Source organism: Typopeltis vanoorti, chromosome 10, assembly GCF_054136105.1.
Source record: "Typopeltis vanoorti isolate ZY-2024b chromosome 10, IOZ_Tvanoo_1.0, whole genome shotgun sequence".
Classification (NCBI taxonomy): domain Eukaryota; kingdom Metazoa; phylum Arthropoda; class Arachnida; order Uropygi; family Thelyphonidae; genus Typopeltis; species Typopeltis vanoorti.
Genome location: NC_143558.1, coordinates 39,479,764 through 39,499,072, shown reverse-complemented (window position 1 = coordinate 39,499,072; position 19,309 = coordinate 39,479,764). Strand labels below are relative to the sequence as shown.

Here is a 19,309-nt window from a genome sequence, read left to right as displayed (position 1 = left end):
ATATAGTAATAGCTAGAGGGGGGGGAGTGAAATCTCCTATGATATTTTTCTTTCAATTTAAGTGCTCAAAGAAAAGATTCTTGGCTTATAAGTTAGGTTATAGTTTATTTCTTCCAATTATGACTGAATATATTTTAAATTTGTTTTCTTTTTTGCATTACTAGACACTTGTCGCATTCACGACGACTCACTTTGCAGACGTGGATATTGCAGGAGTGTTTCTATCTTTTGTGAGTTGTATCCAAGGTGTGCAGCAATATGTGGTAAGTACTTCTACAGTGTAGTAAGATTTTCGTTTTTCCAATACATCTTCTTCAAATCAGAGATAGTTTATTGATCTTTGTTAGATATCTATAACATCTGCGGGAAATATTTTAAGTGAGGATCGAAGAAAATGATTCCTAGATTTTTTTTTCAAAGAGCAAGAATAGAAAAAAATATTTCATGATAAAGAATCGTGCAGTTGCTATGGTGATGTGACATGAAATAAAATATAAACCAGAGAATTTATACTAAGAATAAATAAATCCTCTAAACATCTTTAATTCACTACGCAGAGTAAGCGACTATCCTTAACCCTTTTTTTAGAAATTGGTAAACATGTTTACGCCTCTGACCATCACCAAGGCTAAGTGTATTTCTTCTCTCTGCGTGCAAAAAAAGTTGCACGCAGAAATAATACGCAGTACATACATCAAATTTTATGTGTATTTACTGTTGTGCTTACGTGTGCTCTATTGTCGATTTTGCTCATTTTATTTTTATCGTCGTTTTTTTTTAAGTTTTTCATTTATCTAAATGTATTTTCCGTCAGTATGTTGTGCTCACCACTTTTAATTGTATACCGTCTCAACCATGATCAATTTGTTTTGTCAAGTTTGTACCATCTTTATCTTCAAAAATTTTAACAGCTATGTAAGTCAATATCTTTCAATTAAAACCTCATTAAATTTAATTTTTAAGCACAAAGCGACTGCTCCATTTCCAAAAATTGCTTAGCTTTTTCTTTCATACTTTAAAAATTTTAGGATCATCATGATTTTTTTTAAAGAAATTTTGCTGTCTCCGTGCCCCTTTTTACCTAAGCTACTTAAAATTTCTTAATTTCAAAAAAAAAAAAAAAAAAAAAAAAACTCCAAAGAAATCTTAACCGAGTTTGCCATTCCCTGCTATCACTTGCCTAAATAAATACAAACGACATTATACTAATATGCTTTTTAAATATTACAAGCAAAAACAATACGTAAAATTTTTAAAGAAATGCCTTTCACTTCTTCTTCTTCTCCCGTAGTCCTAAATGAACCGTTGGATTATTCATGGCTGGTAGGTGATACTCTTTGCTAGACTCCTCCAGTCGTCTCGGTCTCTTGTTCTTGATGTCAATTGAGAAAGGGAGGAATTTGTCCATTTTTTGATGTTATCAGTCCATTTTAATCGAGGTCGGCCCCTAACCCTTGATCCTGGAATGATTCCTTCCAGTGCTTGTTTTGGAATGCCATTAGCCCTCTCCACATGTCTGAACCATTTCATCTGTCTTCTTCTGATGACTGTCAGAATATTTTCCCTTTTTCTCCCATCTATTGAATCAATCAGTTTTCGAACATTTTCATTGGTTTCGTGAGCGGTATAGGGAATTCTCAAAAGTCTTCTGTGAGTTTTCATTTCGAAAGACAGGAAGAGATCCTTCATTAAAGTCCAGTCTTCCTTCAATAAAGTCCAGTCCTCACAACCATACAAGAGAACAGAATTCACCAAGGTGTGGATTAGTCTTAGCCTGGTTGCGATTGCTATTCTGTTATCTCCCCACAATGGTTTTAGCTTCTGTAGGGCCACGGTTGCCTTAGCAATTCGGCATTTAATGTCGATTTTTGAACGACCATCTTGACTCAACGTGCTTCCTAGATAGGTGAACTTCTTTGCATTCTCCGTTTGCTTATTGCCAATTTGTATCTTTAAGAATTCAATGTCTGATTTTGAGGTTATCATTGTTTTTGTTTTTGTAATTTCCTTTATGATGCCTTTCACATCACGTCATACCAAAATTTGCAAAAGTACAAGAAAATAAGTCCGTTCCTGGTAATAATAAAATTTGCTACCATGCCTCCATATCTCTCATAAATTAAGCACTTAGATATAAATACAACATGAAACACAAACATATCCATAAGAATAAAAATCGACTATAATATTTTGAATCACCGAAGAATGGCAAAAATTTTCCCATAAATTGCAATCATTAATTAGCAGTACTTCTTACATAATAGAAGAACTTCATAATAAAAAGTGGAAAAATCTTGCTAATTTATTAACACAAACTAGCACATCCTACCTTCCCCCCACCTTCAATTACTTCATCCCTCACGAATTAAACATAACGCTTTTAGTTCGTTTATAAATTTATCTAATTATACGCTTTCTCAGAAATAGACGAAATAGAAGTATTTAACAAAGATTTAAATTTTACTGTTCCCTCAAAAACGTTCCCTAGAAAATGATCTCAGTAAATACATATTCTTCAAAAATATAAACAATATCATATATGATTACATAATTCCTACACAAAATTTTCCTAAATACAGAATTCTTACACACACGACGCAAGGAAAATTATATAGGAAAGTTAATCCCGACATTATTAGTAGTAAAGCCAATAAAGGAGATATTACTGTAATGATAAACAAAATAGATTATCATAGTAAAATTCTACAAATCATCAATGATTCAAACACTCAAAAATAATCTCTGAAGACCCCCACTCCAAGCATTATAAAATAAATTGAAAAACGATTATGTCAAATCAAAGAAGAACACAAAATAGATCAATGCACTGCTAAAAAAATCGCTCCTCGTACAAACAGTTCCTCCAATATTTTCGTACAAGTTATGATACACAAACCAGGCTATCCCATAAGGTAATGGTCGGCAACCGGCGGCTTAAACGTGCATTTTTGGCGGCCCATAATAGGTTGACCATACTTACATAGCATGCGGTCTGTATGTTGAATTATTTAAATAATTCATTTTATAATATGAATAATAAATTAAAAATAATTTTATACCTATACTTCGTGATATTGCCGTGCAACTTGGCACGAGTTAACTGTGTGAGTCATCATGGGTGGGAATTACAAAGGCGACGTCATCCGACGACAACCGAGATTTGGGCGCACTTTTGCATTCGCTTTCCTGGTCCGTCTTTTAATATAATTCAATAACATCAACTATTATTTTCATAGGGTGTATATTTGTTAAAAATATTTGCAGATGAAGGAAGAAGGTTTAATGATGAATGGAACAGAAAGTACCTCTTTATTGAAAATGGGGGTATTCTATTTCTATCAATGAAAGACGTTATGGATATCGTGATACAACTGCAAATTACATCCAACGCAGCGGTCTGAACCACCGCCAATTTCAAGAATTCTTGATAGAAATGGAATCGGAGTGTAAAGACGTTATCTACTACTCAGCTGTTAGATGGTTAAGTAGAGGTGCTGTGCTAAAATCAATTTTTAATTTACATAAAGAAATAGATATTTTCATGAGAGAACATGAAAATATTGCTCACAGCTATCGGATAAAATGGATTATGTCTCTTTCATTTATGGTAGATGTTACAACGCACCTTAATGAATTTAATGTGAACCTGTAGGGCCAAGGTAAATTACTAGTCGAACTGTTTTCTGACATAAAAGCTTTTGAAGGGCAAACTATGTCTGTTGAAGAAACAATGATGGAAGAAAATCTACATCATTATATATGTTGTAAATCTGCATCTATAATTGGATGGCAAATGCAAAAGGAAACTTTTGTTGGTATTATTGAAGATTTACAAACGGAGGTTTCAACAAGATTTGTGGATTGTCATAAAAATAGCATCGAAATGCGATTATTTTTGAACCCTTTTAATGTCGACATTGATGACGTACCAAACCAACTGCAGATGGAAGTTTCGAAACAGAATGAAACATTGAAGAACGCATTTTCGTTAGAAAATGTTGAAACATTTTATCGATGCTTAGCAAAAAATTTGCAGGATTAATCAGTTTCGCAAAGTAGATGATGGTCACATTTGGAAGCGCACACATTTGCGACCAAGCATTTTCTACCATGAGTTTTAGAAAAAGTAAATTCTTCTCGACTGACTGATGAATATTTTCATGCTTCGATTCGAATTTGCACATCAGGTTATAAAGTGAATACAGATAATTTGGCTAAGGGAAAACAATCACAAAAGGCCCATTAATCAGGGAGACACACATATTGTGATGCATAAACTATATTACTTTGTTTTTGTGTGATAATAAGTTTCATTTTCATACTTGTTTCATATCTCGTGCTTTAAATATTTCTGTTTTTCAAGATTGATATATTAAAAATTGATAAACTAATTATTTTTTTCACAATTTTCTCTTAATTAAACGCTTGCGACCCGATTATTAAAAATAAAAGTTGAATGTGGCCCGCGAGTCTGAAAAGGTTGCCGACCCCTGCCATAAGGTGTCTTACGACAGATACGGCATTGCTGGCGCCATGGTGTAATATGCTTAATGGATGCACCGAACTACGAGTGCGGAAAAAGGAACTATGAATGGTGAACGATACGACAACGAGGTTCTTCAACGTCATGTTCTATTGTTCCGTGGTGCTGTAGGCGAAGAATTCATTTCTATGGATGACAATGCCACACATATCGGACGTGAACAATGGAGATATTTTTGGACACCAAGGGTATTAATCGAATCGAGTATCTGCGCTACTTAGATCTCAACTCCATAGAACATGTTTGAGACGCAATAGGGAGAAGTACTGCTGCTCGAAATTCCCTCCAGAAAACAAACAAGGCCTTATCCTTGCTCTAAAGGAGAAGGAGGAGTGAGTAACTTTGCCTCAAGAACTCATGAATCACTTGGTGCGACGTTTGAGAGCCGCATCACAGTTCGAGGCGATCGTATTCCATACTGAAATGTCTCTCCGCATACTTTTATGTAAGCACTGTACATTAATTCCTTAACTACGTCCTTAGGAAATTTGTAAGTTTCGCGAAAAACGTATTGCAGTTTCATTTGTACGGATTTTATAACACATTTTTTGTGTAATTTAATTTATTATATTACAATGACAATACCACATTTGGCTGTAGTCATGAAAATTATTTCATATACAGGTAAAAATATTTCCTTCTTAGCTTTTGGACACCAGTAGTTTTTTTTTTTTTTGATCAGTCGTGTGTGTAAGTTATATAACTTGTGATTACGTGTTCAGGCATATTCTGATATGTTTCTTGCAGAGCGAGACAGTTGCGAACTCGAAGTGGTGAATAAGAGCATGCTTTCTCCTCTCACAATCTTAAGTGAATGTCCAAATCAATCTTGACGTATTTTTATGGTTCACCAATATGAAATGGTCTGTTGGGAATCTCTGTCTAGAAAAACATGATCGATGGCTACAGAAAGCTGTGTTAAGGCAATAAATCTGTCCCTATCTCTGCTTATGTACCTTTGTCAATAGATATAGACAGATAGATAAAGTAGAAATGGGAAGATAAAAAATGATATATTGGTAACCGAAATTGAAGTTTGTGAATTGCTCACTCTTAGAAAGATATTTTATGTTCAAGTATGTATGTGTTTTATGTATTTATTTTTCAGTCTTTTTCCACTTCGTATATATTTTATTAATTGGTATCTCTAAAAAAATAGTTAACGTTTACATTTTATTCTAATACTAACATTCACAACTGGGGTACCAATTAGAACATATTTTGTTCTGTTATATTTCTTATAATTCTGGTATCTGTCTAGTTTTACTTTGTATTTTAAGTTCTAAGAGCAGCTTATTAGTTTAATGACTCCATTTATACTTATCAAATTAATTTCCACGCCTCCTAAACCATCAATAAAATTGAAAGTTGAAAGAATAGTTAATCTATGCTTTGAAGTTCATGGATGGATTGCTGTACTAAGACCTACATGCCAGTTGAATCTCGAAGTGCACTTTGAAGAAAGAATAGGAAACATTATCTCTTGAATCTGATGTTTCATCCTTTATGCCAGTTACCTCAATAGTAAGCAATAGTAGTATTAAAAAATCTGGCCAGCATATGAAACAGACATGTAGTAAGTGAAGTGCCAGTCCGATTGTTCACGTCCTTCACAGCTGTTGATAAATAGTGTTCCCTGTGGTGGTGTATGGACTGATGGAATTTCTTACATGCTTAGGTAGTCGTGTTTAAACTCAGCTGGTGAATCACAGCCTCAGCTGTTTCCTTAAATCTATCCTCATATATCTGTATTTTGTTCAGCTTCAGAGAACCACAGAGGCTATCATTCTTTTCTCCAGTTTAAGTGAAACAGCTAAAACTTCAATCCTATATATATATATATATATATATATATATATATATAGAAAGTATTTTACCTTGGGTATAATAATTGTTAAAAATACCAAGCAATTTTTAAACCTAGTTTTACTCCATTACCCAAATAAGTAAACAGACAAACAAGTCAAGTTTGCGCCTGCAAGTGATGCAAGTCTAGCTGATCCTACAGGTAGTGCAAGACCAAGGCAACTCGTGGTAAAGGTGGCATAAAACCCGTTTAAAAATTGCTTGGTATTTTTAACATATATATATATATATATATATATATATATATATATATATATATATATATATATAATTCATTCACTTTTAATTTATTACCACAGCTTTAGCCCTCTGAAATTATAAGATTATTTATTGATGATGAGTCTTTGGACTGCATGGAGATACCTGTTGACAACAACAATAATAATAATAACATATTATATTATTAATATAATTAATAATAATAATAATAATAATAATAACATAATAATAATAATAACACACGCAAGACCTATATTTACTTCGGACATTTAAAATTCTTACAAAGCCATGCTATCTCACTTGTCATTTCGGTCAGAGTGTGCTTGCAAAGTTTGGTAAAACATTTTGAAATTTTACCAAACAATAACTCCGATCTGGCTGATTAGGATTGATTGAAATTTATGATGACGTTGAAAGGCATCCACTGACTTCAGTTGTATTTACAATCGAGTCACCTTTATTGACACAACGATTCAAAATAATATTAATAATTCTCCTTTAACTGGATAATTAATGAAATTTCGTATTTAGAACCTTGTTGTAATAATTAATCGTATCACTATACAAAATGGTGTAACTTAACACTGTTTTATGATTTTCTTCAATAATTTTATTGTTTATTGCCTTGCTGTTCTGAGGTACTTAAATAGGTTTAACCGGGATAAATTATATTTTAAAAGCTGCCATGTTCTTTAAAGCCTTAGAATTTGAGAAACTGAAATTTTATGCTAGTAAAATTATGCTAGATAATATGACTAATGTCATATTATCTGGCAATAAATGACATTAGTGTCGGAATTTTTTTACAATGTTTTAAGTTCTCACAAGACGATATGAATACGAATGATTTTGCAATAATGAAGAGTTTTAAAGTTATGTTAATGCAGTTAGCGTATTCTTTAGCTCATAAATAAACATACTTGAAACAAACTGATTATTTTATCGGAAGAACTTACACATTTAAATTAATTATGACTATCTTTATTATCTTTCCCCTAGAAATCACTTTCTTGATTGGTTTTCATTAAGAAACAAACTGATGAGATAGAATTTAGCATTGGTTTCCCACACATACTCGATATATAATTATTTGATAAATCAATCTGGTATCTTAATTAGAAAAAGGACACGCTATCAAGAAACGCAGTTCATTTGGTTTTTTGGCAGACACGAAAGCCCCCTCTCCGTGCAGTATACTTTGTAAGAAAACTAAATATTCAGTTAAAATTGAATTCTAGGTGTATTCGAGGGGTTCCGAGTCGGTAGCGTTTTTTCATATTCTGAACAAATACAAAGTGGTAATATGTGATTTTAATAATACAAGTATAGCTTTATAGTAAGAAAACAGTTCTCGTTTGTCTGGAATTTTATAGAATGGAATACTTTTTTTTTGTTTGAAATTTATGATTGAATCACCATGATAATATTTAAACAGAACACAGCATTACACAACTGTTGTTTAGTGGGCTTGAACTATGCCACCTTTTATTTCCTTAATGCAATATAAAATCATTAAACAAAATAAAATTTTAAAAATGCGTTTGTTTGTAGTAAGTAAATTTATTAATACATTATTTAGAAAAATGTAAACGTGTTGTTTTTTTTTTAATGCCAGTCACTCCCAAAAGATCCGAACCGTATAGGAGTTAGAGCATACTTTCAGACGAGCGCTACTGCAGTCCTCTGATTTTCTGCCTGGTGATGAGAGACAGCGGATTGGAACCTACAGTTAGAGTCAGGGAAATCAAAATTAAAAACCCTTAGTCAAAAGCACTAATACATGTCAAATATATACCGGGAAAAAGCGTGTCTCCAGTATAATTTCAATAGTTTGTAATTAATTTTAAGTTCTCTATCACCTTCGAAACTTTTAAAATTTCAGTACACCAATATGAATAGTTCAGGATCGTCCATATTCCAATATTAAGACACTGTATCTGTCTTGAAGAGTTTTTCTAAAAAATTTTTGAAAACATAGCAGGGAAAATAAAAGCAATATGGCATTAAATTGTGTGTGTGTGGGGGGGGGACTGTAGCGAAGAGTGCATTATGGCCTGTTAATATGAGTTGCGATAATCGTGGATGCCTTATAATGGGCGTAGCATTATTAAGGATACAGCGGTTTCTTCTCGCCTTAGCGGAGGAGAAGAGTAAGTTGTTTAACCGAAAGTGTCGCTTAGTTCATATGACATTTGAAAGTAAGAATTAGTTTTCCCTTGTGCTTTAATCGAAGAGAAAAAAAAAGCAAAGCACGTTATTTTGTGTCTCGACAAAAAAAAAAAAAGAGCACATTTCAGCTGAGTATGAAGTCAGACATCTTTTATTATTTCTGCCATCACTGCTCACATCGCAAGTGCTGATTCTACAAAAAAAACTACCTGTAATTTACATTCAAATTCGTTACTGAATAACCAAGCACGGCAAAAAGAATGTTTGTACTGACCAACTAAATTTGAAACAGTAATAAACAAGTATTAAGTCATTTTTCTCATATCGCAAGCCTAATTTATAACGTGCATATTTACGCGCCCACTTTGCTTTGAGTTACTTCGGTAGTATAATATTTGGTAGTTCAGCCCTCGAAAGACCACACTCTTCCTCAATGTTAGTACTTTTCCAGAAACGGGAAAAAGAGGAAATGGGAACCTACATGAATTGCATGAGTGATATATATGTTGTATTTTAGCCTTGTGTAATTTTTCAAAGAAAAGTCAGAAAAGACTTGAATTAGTCTTTTCTGACTGAGATCAGATAATTTTCCTGCTTTATTTAAACAGGGATTATATCGAAATACATAGTGTATACCTAAGTATTTTTAAACATAACACTGAAAATAGAAATATTTCATTTATGCTGATTAATATATGTTGGTGTTAATAATTTAAAAATGACTTGGCCTAAACATTGTCCAAGAATCGCATTGAGTTATATAATAAAGAATAGCTTTAATTCGAGAGAGAGAGAGAGAGAGAGAGGAAAAAAATCGATCAATCCCCACCCAATAAATTTGACTGTAAGAAAGATATACATTTTTTCTGGAATGCAATTTATCCGCATTTATTTATTAATACTGCATTCCATCTTGCTTTATATTTTAAATTGTAGTCAGTTTGGCAGACAACTTAGTTTTATAATCCAAAATTTATTACCATTGATTGGCTACTTGCTTTCAGTTCTGTAATTTTATAAATGTTCTTCGTATGATAGGATGCAAAATTTAGTCTTTCTAAACAAAGAAGTCCTCGACTTAAACGTCAATTTGTAAGTATCTATTGTTTGCATTCAGATATCTGTGTATCCTGCTAGCAAAGTTTCTGGCACCATCATACTAGACTGCCACCAGAAAAACCCGTTATAAAGTTCGATTGTAACCTGACTAGAGCTTTCTCTAGGCCTTAAAAAAAATTTCCAAGTCAGTCTGTTAGTTCAAATCTTATTTAAATAATGGAAAACAGTATATCAGCTACGGGACCTTCAGTAGCGCAACTAAAGTAATAAAATACGGAATACTACAGAGTTAGGTGCTAGGGCCTATCCTATTTTTAATATATAATGTGTGTGAGTACAAACGTTTTGGCGAAATGATATCGTTCACTGATGACACAGCATTAATGTACTGTATATATTTAAACGACCCTTGAGGATTTAGAAAACCGGATTAACCATAATATGTTGAAATTAAATAAGTAGTTTATCAATAAAGGCCTTAAAATTAATACCGATGAAACTAAAAACATATATTTCACTTTAACAGATAAGCTAGATCATGATATAACTATAAATGGAGTGAAACGGATAGTAAAAAAAAAAATAGTAAAGTCATTGGGCTTCCATATCGACAGCAACCTGAAATGAACTACCATATCTCATTTTTAATAAATAAGTTGAGGTACGTAATGAATAGAATATATTATGTTAAAATTTGTTAATTCCGCATTTTTAAGAAGCTTATACTATTCAAAGGTGAATTCTTCACTGCAGTATGGTATCACCTGTTAGGATGGATATTACTACAACCGTGTGCTTCCATTCGAATACAAAATGGAATAATCAGAGTTATAGCCATTATTAATTTCTTCGCATATTCAACTAGCGATCGGTTTGCTTCTCAACATTTTGCCATTACAGAAACACTATCTATACAATTGTATACTATATGTAAGAAATAACTTTGTAAATATCTCTGTATACAACGTAAACTGATTTGCGTTGTGGCCTTAACTTGCTGGTAGTTCCCAAGGCAAACAAAGACTTTTTTCACAAATTCACAAATCTTTTGAGACTATAAACAATAAACAACCATAATAACTGCCTAGCGAAATAAGGTCTGTAACATAAGGATACACTTTTAGAACAAGATTGAGAGACTGCCTCACGGGATCAAATGATGTTGATTTTTATTTTAAATGCATATTATATGCATTTAAAATAAATGTTAGATTTTACTTTAAATGTTATATGTTATGTCTCAATTAATTCTCTATGTATACGTGTGCTCTCATAGTTAAGGTCATTTACTTTTTAGTGATTGTATCGCCTACATTTGTATTTTTATAGTAACCAGTATGTCTACGGCCCTTGGATACACACATTGTACTATTCCTTCTAGTCTCTTTCCATTTTATGTTCTTTATTCCCAAGTCTTTAACTATCAATCTCTATGTTGCCACGTGAAAAATAATTGTCGATTTTTTATGAGATATGTAGTATTACATTTTGCCATCTGCTCTTATCGCTTGTATTATCTTTCATTGTATTATATTTTCATTTGTGCTAATTGCTCAGTGTTAATAAAATTTCAGTTTCAAAATGAGTGGGTCTCATATGGAGATGAAAAGTTTTTTCTCTCGTAAACTCGAGGTTTTTTTTTATCATCCTGCGAAATAAACAAACTCACAAGAGTAACGCATGCAGTCAACAGGTGTAACACGTTGACCTCAGTGTTAATCGTAATTCTTTAGGCTTTAGTCGTAATTCCAAAGAAACAGCAACAAGATATATTTGTGAACATTTTAGGGAAGAACCTTTTTTTCAAGTTGGTATTTTATGTATGCATGGCTTGTTTTATTGTATAGTAATATAATTTCAAGAAATACGTTTAAAAGTAAGAACCATTCCTGTAGCTTAGTGTATATTAAATTGAGAAAAACAAAAAAAAATGCTTCGATAAAATAAAAACATTATTTTGAAGAACTAAGTAAAACCCTTTACGAGATTCTGTCCAAATAAATTGCAGTCGTTACAGCTTTGTTTATTTTTTTTTATATCTCGCCTGTCTTCCTCAGTAATGCTTAACGGTTAATTAGTGTGGGTCTTCGTTTAACATCAGGTCTTCGCTAAAAACTTGAACTTCTTATTGAATTATTCAAAATAATATATTTTCGATCTTTTTTTTTTTTTTTTTTAAATTTTACTCTCCTCTCCTTTAATACATAGTTTGCCATATTCGAATTGTTTTGTTAGGTGATGCGGCCATTCCAGTTTGTTCATCGAATGATTTAGAACTAGTTCTTAAGTCGTTGATAGATAGAGCAGATATTATCTCCTTACATAAGCCACTGTTTTGCATATACGAATAACATAAAAACATGGTATTTCATTTATTTACTTTTATTAATCAGCGCTATTTATTATAAGTCTGCTAACTAATCTTATTTTATAATTTATTTTATGTTTACGAATTTCCTTTATTGCCAGTATATTTCTTTTTATTCAAAGATTTTCAGAAATACATTTTTTGGGAGTAATATGGAATAGTACGAGTACCATGAAATACTTTTTCTTTTTTTTTTTTTTTCATCCAAAACAATGAGCTGTATGTATTTTTAAGAAGTAAAACTGACAAAAAAAGTAATCCCTGAAAAAACAACTAAAGCCTACTTGCAGAAATCATACACATAAACAAGTTTTTCAACACTAGCAGAAATGCCAACTATTCCATCTTAAATATTCCATATGAAATACCATCTATTCTATGAATACTAGAATATAATCACAGTTATCAAAGTTGAAAAATCTTATCTGTAAAAAGTTTCACAATATGGAAAATGAGAAAAAGAATGTCTACACAAGATGGAAGGTCCAATAAGACTAATTCCTCGCTGTCATGGAGGGAAGGGGTGTAAATGAGTTAATAGTTCCGCTGTAGTCCGGTAGGCTGCGACACTTTATAGGCGAAAAACTTGGCATTCCTTATTGCCCGAAGTTCTTCTATTTGTTTTGGCATAATTCACTAAAGATACCAAAGCTCATAATTTACAAGTTAAAAATAAATATTAATTCGCTAAGATTTTTTTTATATAATCCGACATTTTTGATATTTTTTTAATCGTTGTAATGTGTGTGTGTGGCTCCGGTTTGTAATAATCAGGCTGGTGGTTTCACACCGTGGTGAAATTCATGTACCACTTAAAGACGTTTCTATCCTATGTATATTATTTCTGGGAAAACTCCCATGTTACTCCTCTTTATAAACTATTATAATTACGGCTATTTTGCCTGCTTCAGTTTAGGAGTACCCCTGTTTAAATGTCATCGGCTATTTACTCATGGATTCTTAGGGCATTATGAATGTACTAAAAAGTATATGTAGCCTAAGGAATAGAAACTTGCACATACCTTTTTTCTGGGTGTTGTGGCTTTTCCTCAGTCTGCGATGTCGAAAACTGCAGAGTGTGTGGGGGAGGGTAGGCAGTTTGGTAATAAGTTAGAAAAACCCGGGGTTTTTTCGTAATATATAGAAACATATACTTTTATATAGGGTGGGGAAAAAAGTGAAAGGGTTAATTTTTTTAAAATAGGTGGTTTTTAGGTTTTTAATAAAAATAGGTTTTTAATAAAAGGTGGTTGACCCCGTCAACCACCTTTCCCCTTCCCCCTCCCTATTTAAAAAAAATTAACCCTTTCACTTTTTTCCCCACCCTATATAAAAGTATATGTTTCTATATATTACGAAAAAAACCCGGGTTTTTCTAACTTATTCTACCAAACTGCCTACCCCCCCCCCCCACTGCAGTTTTCGACATCGCAGACTGAGGAAAAGCCACAACACCCAGAAAAAGGTATGTGCAATTTTCTGTTCCTTAGGCTACATATACTTTTTAGTACATCTACACTCATAATGCCCTAAGAATCCATGAGTAAATAGCCAATGACATTTAAACAGGGGTACTCCTAAACTGAAGCAGGCAAAATAGCCGTAATTATAATAGTTCCTATCCTATGTTGGAAAGCGGAGACGCTGTCCACTTAGTCTACCAGGCATGCATATGTGCAAAAGTCAGTTAAGTGCACTTATTGGTGCACTTTGATGATAAGATGAAGATAGGAGGAAGGCTCTTATAAGTTATTCTTCACATCCAGTAATTGTGAACTCACTGCAAAATGTGGTTTTCATTCACTAGATGGAGCCACAGTATTGAATTGCCCTAAAAACTGAAAAGGACAATTATCGAAGCGGATGCTTTAAACGAAATTAAAGCGACTTATTAGTTGGCAATAAGAATCGTTATTAATATCAAAGTACTTTTTTTAAAAAAATAGAACGGTACTATTTATTGCGTGTTACTGTAATATCAATGAAATATCTGCTGAGATCACCTGCTCATTGTGCCGTTTGTGAAGCTTATCTTACGTTCCATTTTGATCAGGAAACCTCTATTTACGAGGTTTTCGGACAGTTTGTGATTTGTTCCCTAGACCATATATTAATAGAGATCCATAACACCTAAACTAAGAATCGATTTTCTTCTGTTGATCACAAAAGTGTCTTGTATTATCTTAGACAGAAAAAATGAAAAACAATAACTACATTTTATAGATTTTATTAAAAACAAAATAGGCAAATTTTATTATTATAATAATTTTTTAAGTGAATGATTCAGTTTTCTAAAGCTGCACTTTAAATAGGTAATAAACATTTTTGTGATGTTGCCATATAATGGCATTCCTGCCCCTCCAGACGCCAGTTGGTCACATGATAAGTTTACAACCGTTTTGACAACTTTTATAGACTAGCATAGTCATCAGAACGTGTCACGTGCCAAAATAATAATCAATTCAGGAAATTTACAGAGGCAGCCATACTTTTGCTATGCAAATATCTTTTCAGCTGTTTGTAAACTTTTGAATTGTTTCAAAAGATGCTTTTAAAATTTGTATCATTATAAAAATTTGCAACCGAGACAGAAATATTAGCCACTTGTTGTTGTTTTTATTTGGTATTAAGGTCAGTCAAGCATGTAAGGCTATGAGACTGGTGTATTATGTGTCTGTTAATTGTGTGTATTCTTCTAGCTGGTTTACTTTGTTTCGAAATGAAAAACCATAGTTTCCAGGTAGCTAATTGATATTGTTGGGTGAGAATAGTGTATTCTGACATCGAATAAAAGCTGATATAAAACATAAGTTTAATAAAAATATCACAGAGATATAACATTTCTCGAAATTTCTTAAATAGAAAATATGGAAGATAACTTTTACTGAATTTATGTTGTTTTGAAAGCTGCATGGTTTTTTTTAAGTTAGCTTAAAATTAAGCCCATATTCAAAAGAGGATAAAGATATGCTTTTTTCTTCTTAAGGAAATCGAAGTTGTACAACAGCATCATCGGAATAAAGTTGTAGTTTTCATTATTATTATTATTATTATTATGCAACACCTCCAGGGAGTCAAGGACTCATGTCGGGATAGTCCTCCACATCACACCGTAAGCACTATAATCCTCCATCAACACACTACGTCACTAACACACACACACCTCTCCCATCCCATTCACTGTCTACCAGCTTTCAGCAATATGATTAACTTCATTTCATGAAGTTTATCTATATACTACCTTTCATGCATATATAATTCATTGGATTAAACGTTATATAAATAATTTCGTTTATATATCAAACATGTTATAAAATATCAAAAATGTTATAAAATTGTTATATATATATCAGATAAATTCGTTTTTATATATCAAATATGATACATAACAACGTTAAAAATCATTAACATAATTATATACATCATTAATATATTATTACATTTTGTACTATTTTTGTGTTATAAAGTGAGTGTTTTGGAAAAAGGCAGGCATTTTATGTGCCGATTTCGAGTTTAGAAATGAATTTAATTAGTCAATAAGTGAACCTTTCGGTTCATTATTATCCGGAATAGAATAAAATCATTACGGAGATTTTGAAAAAAAATTAAAGCACCTTCTCCATGCAGCGCCTTCACTATTGTTAAGTGGCACCATCTATCGAGAAAATATGAAATTAACTTGAAATAGCCTAGCGTTGAGATTATTATCGAATTGCTAGCGTAGGTGGTGAGATATATTTTGACATTAAATCAAATATTTATCTCTCCAAGAAATTAGTTTTAAAAATATGCTACATGTAAGCTAATTGCGTATTAATAATCGAGACAAATTGCTAATCTCAAACGTTTCGAAAATTATGTTCCATTCAAGTACAAAAGCAAGAAAGTACTTAGTTCAAAAATTCTATACTGTACTTGAATAGTAAAAAAAGTTAACAGTAATGTTGAAAAACATCCTTATGTTCAGCACTTCGTTAAAAAGTTTGCTCGCTTTTTTTGTAATTAAATAATAATTACTTCACTTGTAGCAGTTTCTTCCAGTGAGATTTTAAATATGGTGTATATTGCTTTCCAACATATATTATTATTATAATAAAATGCTAAATAATGCGAATATACCTATATACTATGTATGAATATTTAATACACATCATGCCGCTGATAATATAGTATAATTTGTATAAATCTGCATACCATTTAGAAAATCCAGACTATGGCAAATGGATAGTTTGTACATTAGACTTCATTCTATGTTCAAAATTATTATGACAGAGAGAGACTTTCACACGTGGCGCATGTCCAAAAAAGCAGACGCGACCTTAGCAGTTCTGTCTGCGACGAGAGTTTAAGATGGTCTTTGCATGACAGGAAAAAAAAAAACCCTTCTAAATAGCAAGAATTATTCCGGTGATGTTAAAGATGGACGACAGAGCCATTTGTATATTATAACTCGAATTGCTTCTACCAATAAGCGAATTAAATCAGAGATTATCGTCAAAGATTTCAAAAAAGTTACGAAATTTATTTTAATGATAGCAATAAATTGTTAGTTGAAGAAGGTAAGAGATGGTTTGTTTGATTGGCCGAGTTAGCTTACCCACTCTCCAACTTTAGGTATCAGATGAATTTCATTCCCGCTTATTGGAGTCCTTAACTGACTTGAAAAAAAAAATCATATTTTGACTCTAAAGGAGAGATTACGGATTGCTAAAAAATAAAAATTAATATTATAAACCATGAATGATGTATGACATTTACGATCTCCACTAAAATATGTCCGGTTAGCCCAATTTTGCTTTCGGTCGGAATTTATTTATTCGTATGGAGTTTCCTCCCCCATCTCTATGGGGGCGAGTTGATCCCCCTCATGGGGGGTTAAGTATTTATGGCTGTAGATCGGTGTGTGTTCACGGGGCCGGTTTGCCTGCTTGCGGGATGAAAAACCCTACTGCCCGCGCCCAAGACCGGCTATCTTGGCTATGGCTGAGGAACATCCTCAAATTCCTCATGTCTTCGACGGGAATCGAACCTAGGACACTCCTTTCCCAGTCATATGGTGGCGAAGCGCACAGCCACTAGGCTAACCGCGCGATATAAAATCTCCAAAATGATTTTTATTTATAGCGGAAGAATTTTGCGAAGCAATTCAAACTGATTAATACCAAATTTGGCATTTAGAATCTCTACTAATGTCAAGTTATCTTCATATTTGGTTTTAATCGGATCGTTTTTAGTGACAAAAATAAGCAAATCAATACAAACGTGTAGGTTACGAAAGATAGTAAATAAATATTCTGGTAAATAAGACGAAAAACCACCCAGTTTCAGTTGTGATAATTAATGAACGATAACATTTTACAAGAAAGCTAATTTGAAACGCATCTTTTTTTATGATTGTTTTGCAATCATTACTGAACACACCATTCTCTAATTTTTGTTGTTGTTTTGCTTAAAGGCAATTGATGTGTGTATAAGGGTATCAAGGATGAAGGGAAGAGAGACTCTATGAGATTGATATGTTCTGCAAAGTATGAACGATGCGATATTAAATATCGTGAGGCAGTGACTAAAAAAAGTAATGAGATTACCCAAGTTTAATTCCTTTTTAAAAAATATGAAAGTATTTTCAGTGTTGATAACAGAATTTTTATAAGATATATATATATATATATATATAGATAAGATGCTTTTGTAAGATAAGATATACTTATTTGATACAAAAAGAAATAGATAAAGTAAGTAGCTGCTTATCATTTTGATAATCACTTTAGTCATGTGTTATTTTCCGCATTGGAATTTTCTTAGATTGTGTGTGTGTTGTTGTTGTTGTTGTAACTGTACCAACGACACACTTTTTAACCGGATCACGAAACGAATTATGCAATCATCGTTGAAGTCTTAACGTTTTAGTTTCACCCGAATAACTTTTTTTTTTCTTTTAACTAAATTCATTCTGTATTAATTTGTCATCTCTCTCTCTCTCTCTCTCTCTCTCTCTCTCTGCGCTTTCCTTTCGAGGTCATACTTGTACGTAAAGAAGATGAACGAACCACCTGACCGTGATATTTTTAGCCCCGCAGTAGTTCCAGAAATAGCATCAACCATCCCACACATCATTGCACGACCAATTCATGCTGACAGACGGGTTAGCGATGGAAGGACTCAGAAACAGGGGCGTTAAACCAGAGAAAGAATTTTTCTGTCTTTTCACGCAAAATTTCACAGCAAAAGGCAGGCAAGGATGACTTCATCGCTGAATGCATTAGCTTGATAATTAATCACTCAATTCTGGGTTATGTTTCTGTGTATGACGTACATTCACAAGATGACGCGGATCGCGGATCTATCACTGTTAGCAATATCTGTTGCGGGTCTAAGGAGAAGTTAGCCTTTGAAAGTGGGGAGGGGGATGGTTATTTTAGGAGAGAATGTCAGTACGGTGTTATTTATAGAACAGACCTCTGTGGATAGATTCATCGTGCTGCTTTCTGAAAGCAGAATATTTGGTACACTCTGAGTTAATTATTCTGATTGTAATGAAGGGGTGTGGGAGATACGAAAGGTCAGGTTTCAGTTGATTACTCCGGAAATGTGTTTCGTGTTCTCTGCGAGAGTGAAACTGTAGCTATTTGATACGGTTTCGATTGCTTAAGCATTTCATGTATACAGGTCCCTACGCAGGTACGTAATCGCAAACTTATTTCGTAGTAATGATCCAAGCATGGCAACAATGCATTGTTTCATGCTTCACATTATAAGAATTTGGGTGTATACCAGTCATAAAATAATTAACACAGATAATATTGACGATTGAGACTGATGTGATGTCATATTTCTATGATAACTACTACAGCACATCCTTAGTAGTTATTTGTCAAAATGTCAAGTTGGTGCATGTTTATAAAGATTAATAATCTGAGGTGTGTAGATGATTCAGTGTTCATATCATAGCAAGTAGTGAAGAAGTAAAATCTCTGTTTGAAAGAGTTGAAAGAAAAAAGTATGAGATGTGGACACGTCAGATTAAACATAAAATCAAATACATGAACAAAACAGGACTGCAGAGCAACATTACAACGTGATGA

At 32.8% G+C, this 19,309-nt stretch overlaps 1 protein-coding gene across 2 annotated transcripts in view; it reads left to right on the top strand.

Annotated features, from left to right (window-relative positions):
* The window catches only part of LOC150102353 (leukocyte tyrosine kinase receptor-like), a 535,474-nt gene that overhangs the window by 198,453 nt on the left and 317,712 nt on the right, over positions 1-19,309 (top strand). For both annotated transcript variants that reach the window (XM_090398770.1, XM_090398769.1), the window contains exon 2: positions 165-263. The gene's annotated coding sequence lies outside the window, so the exon portion shown is untranslated. The remainder of the gene's footprint in view (positions 1-164; positions 264-19,309) is intronic.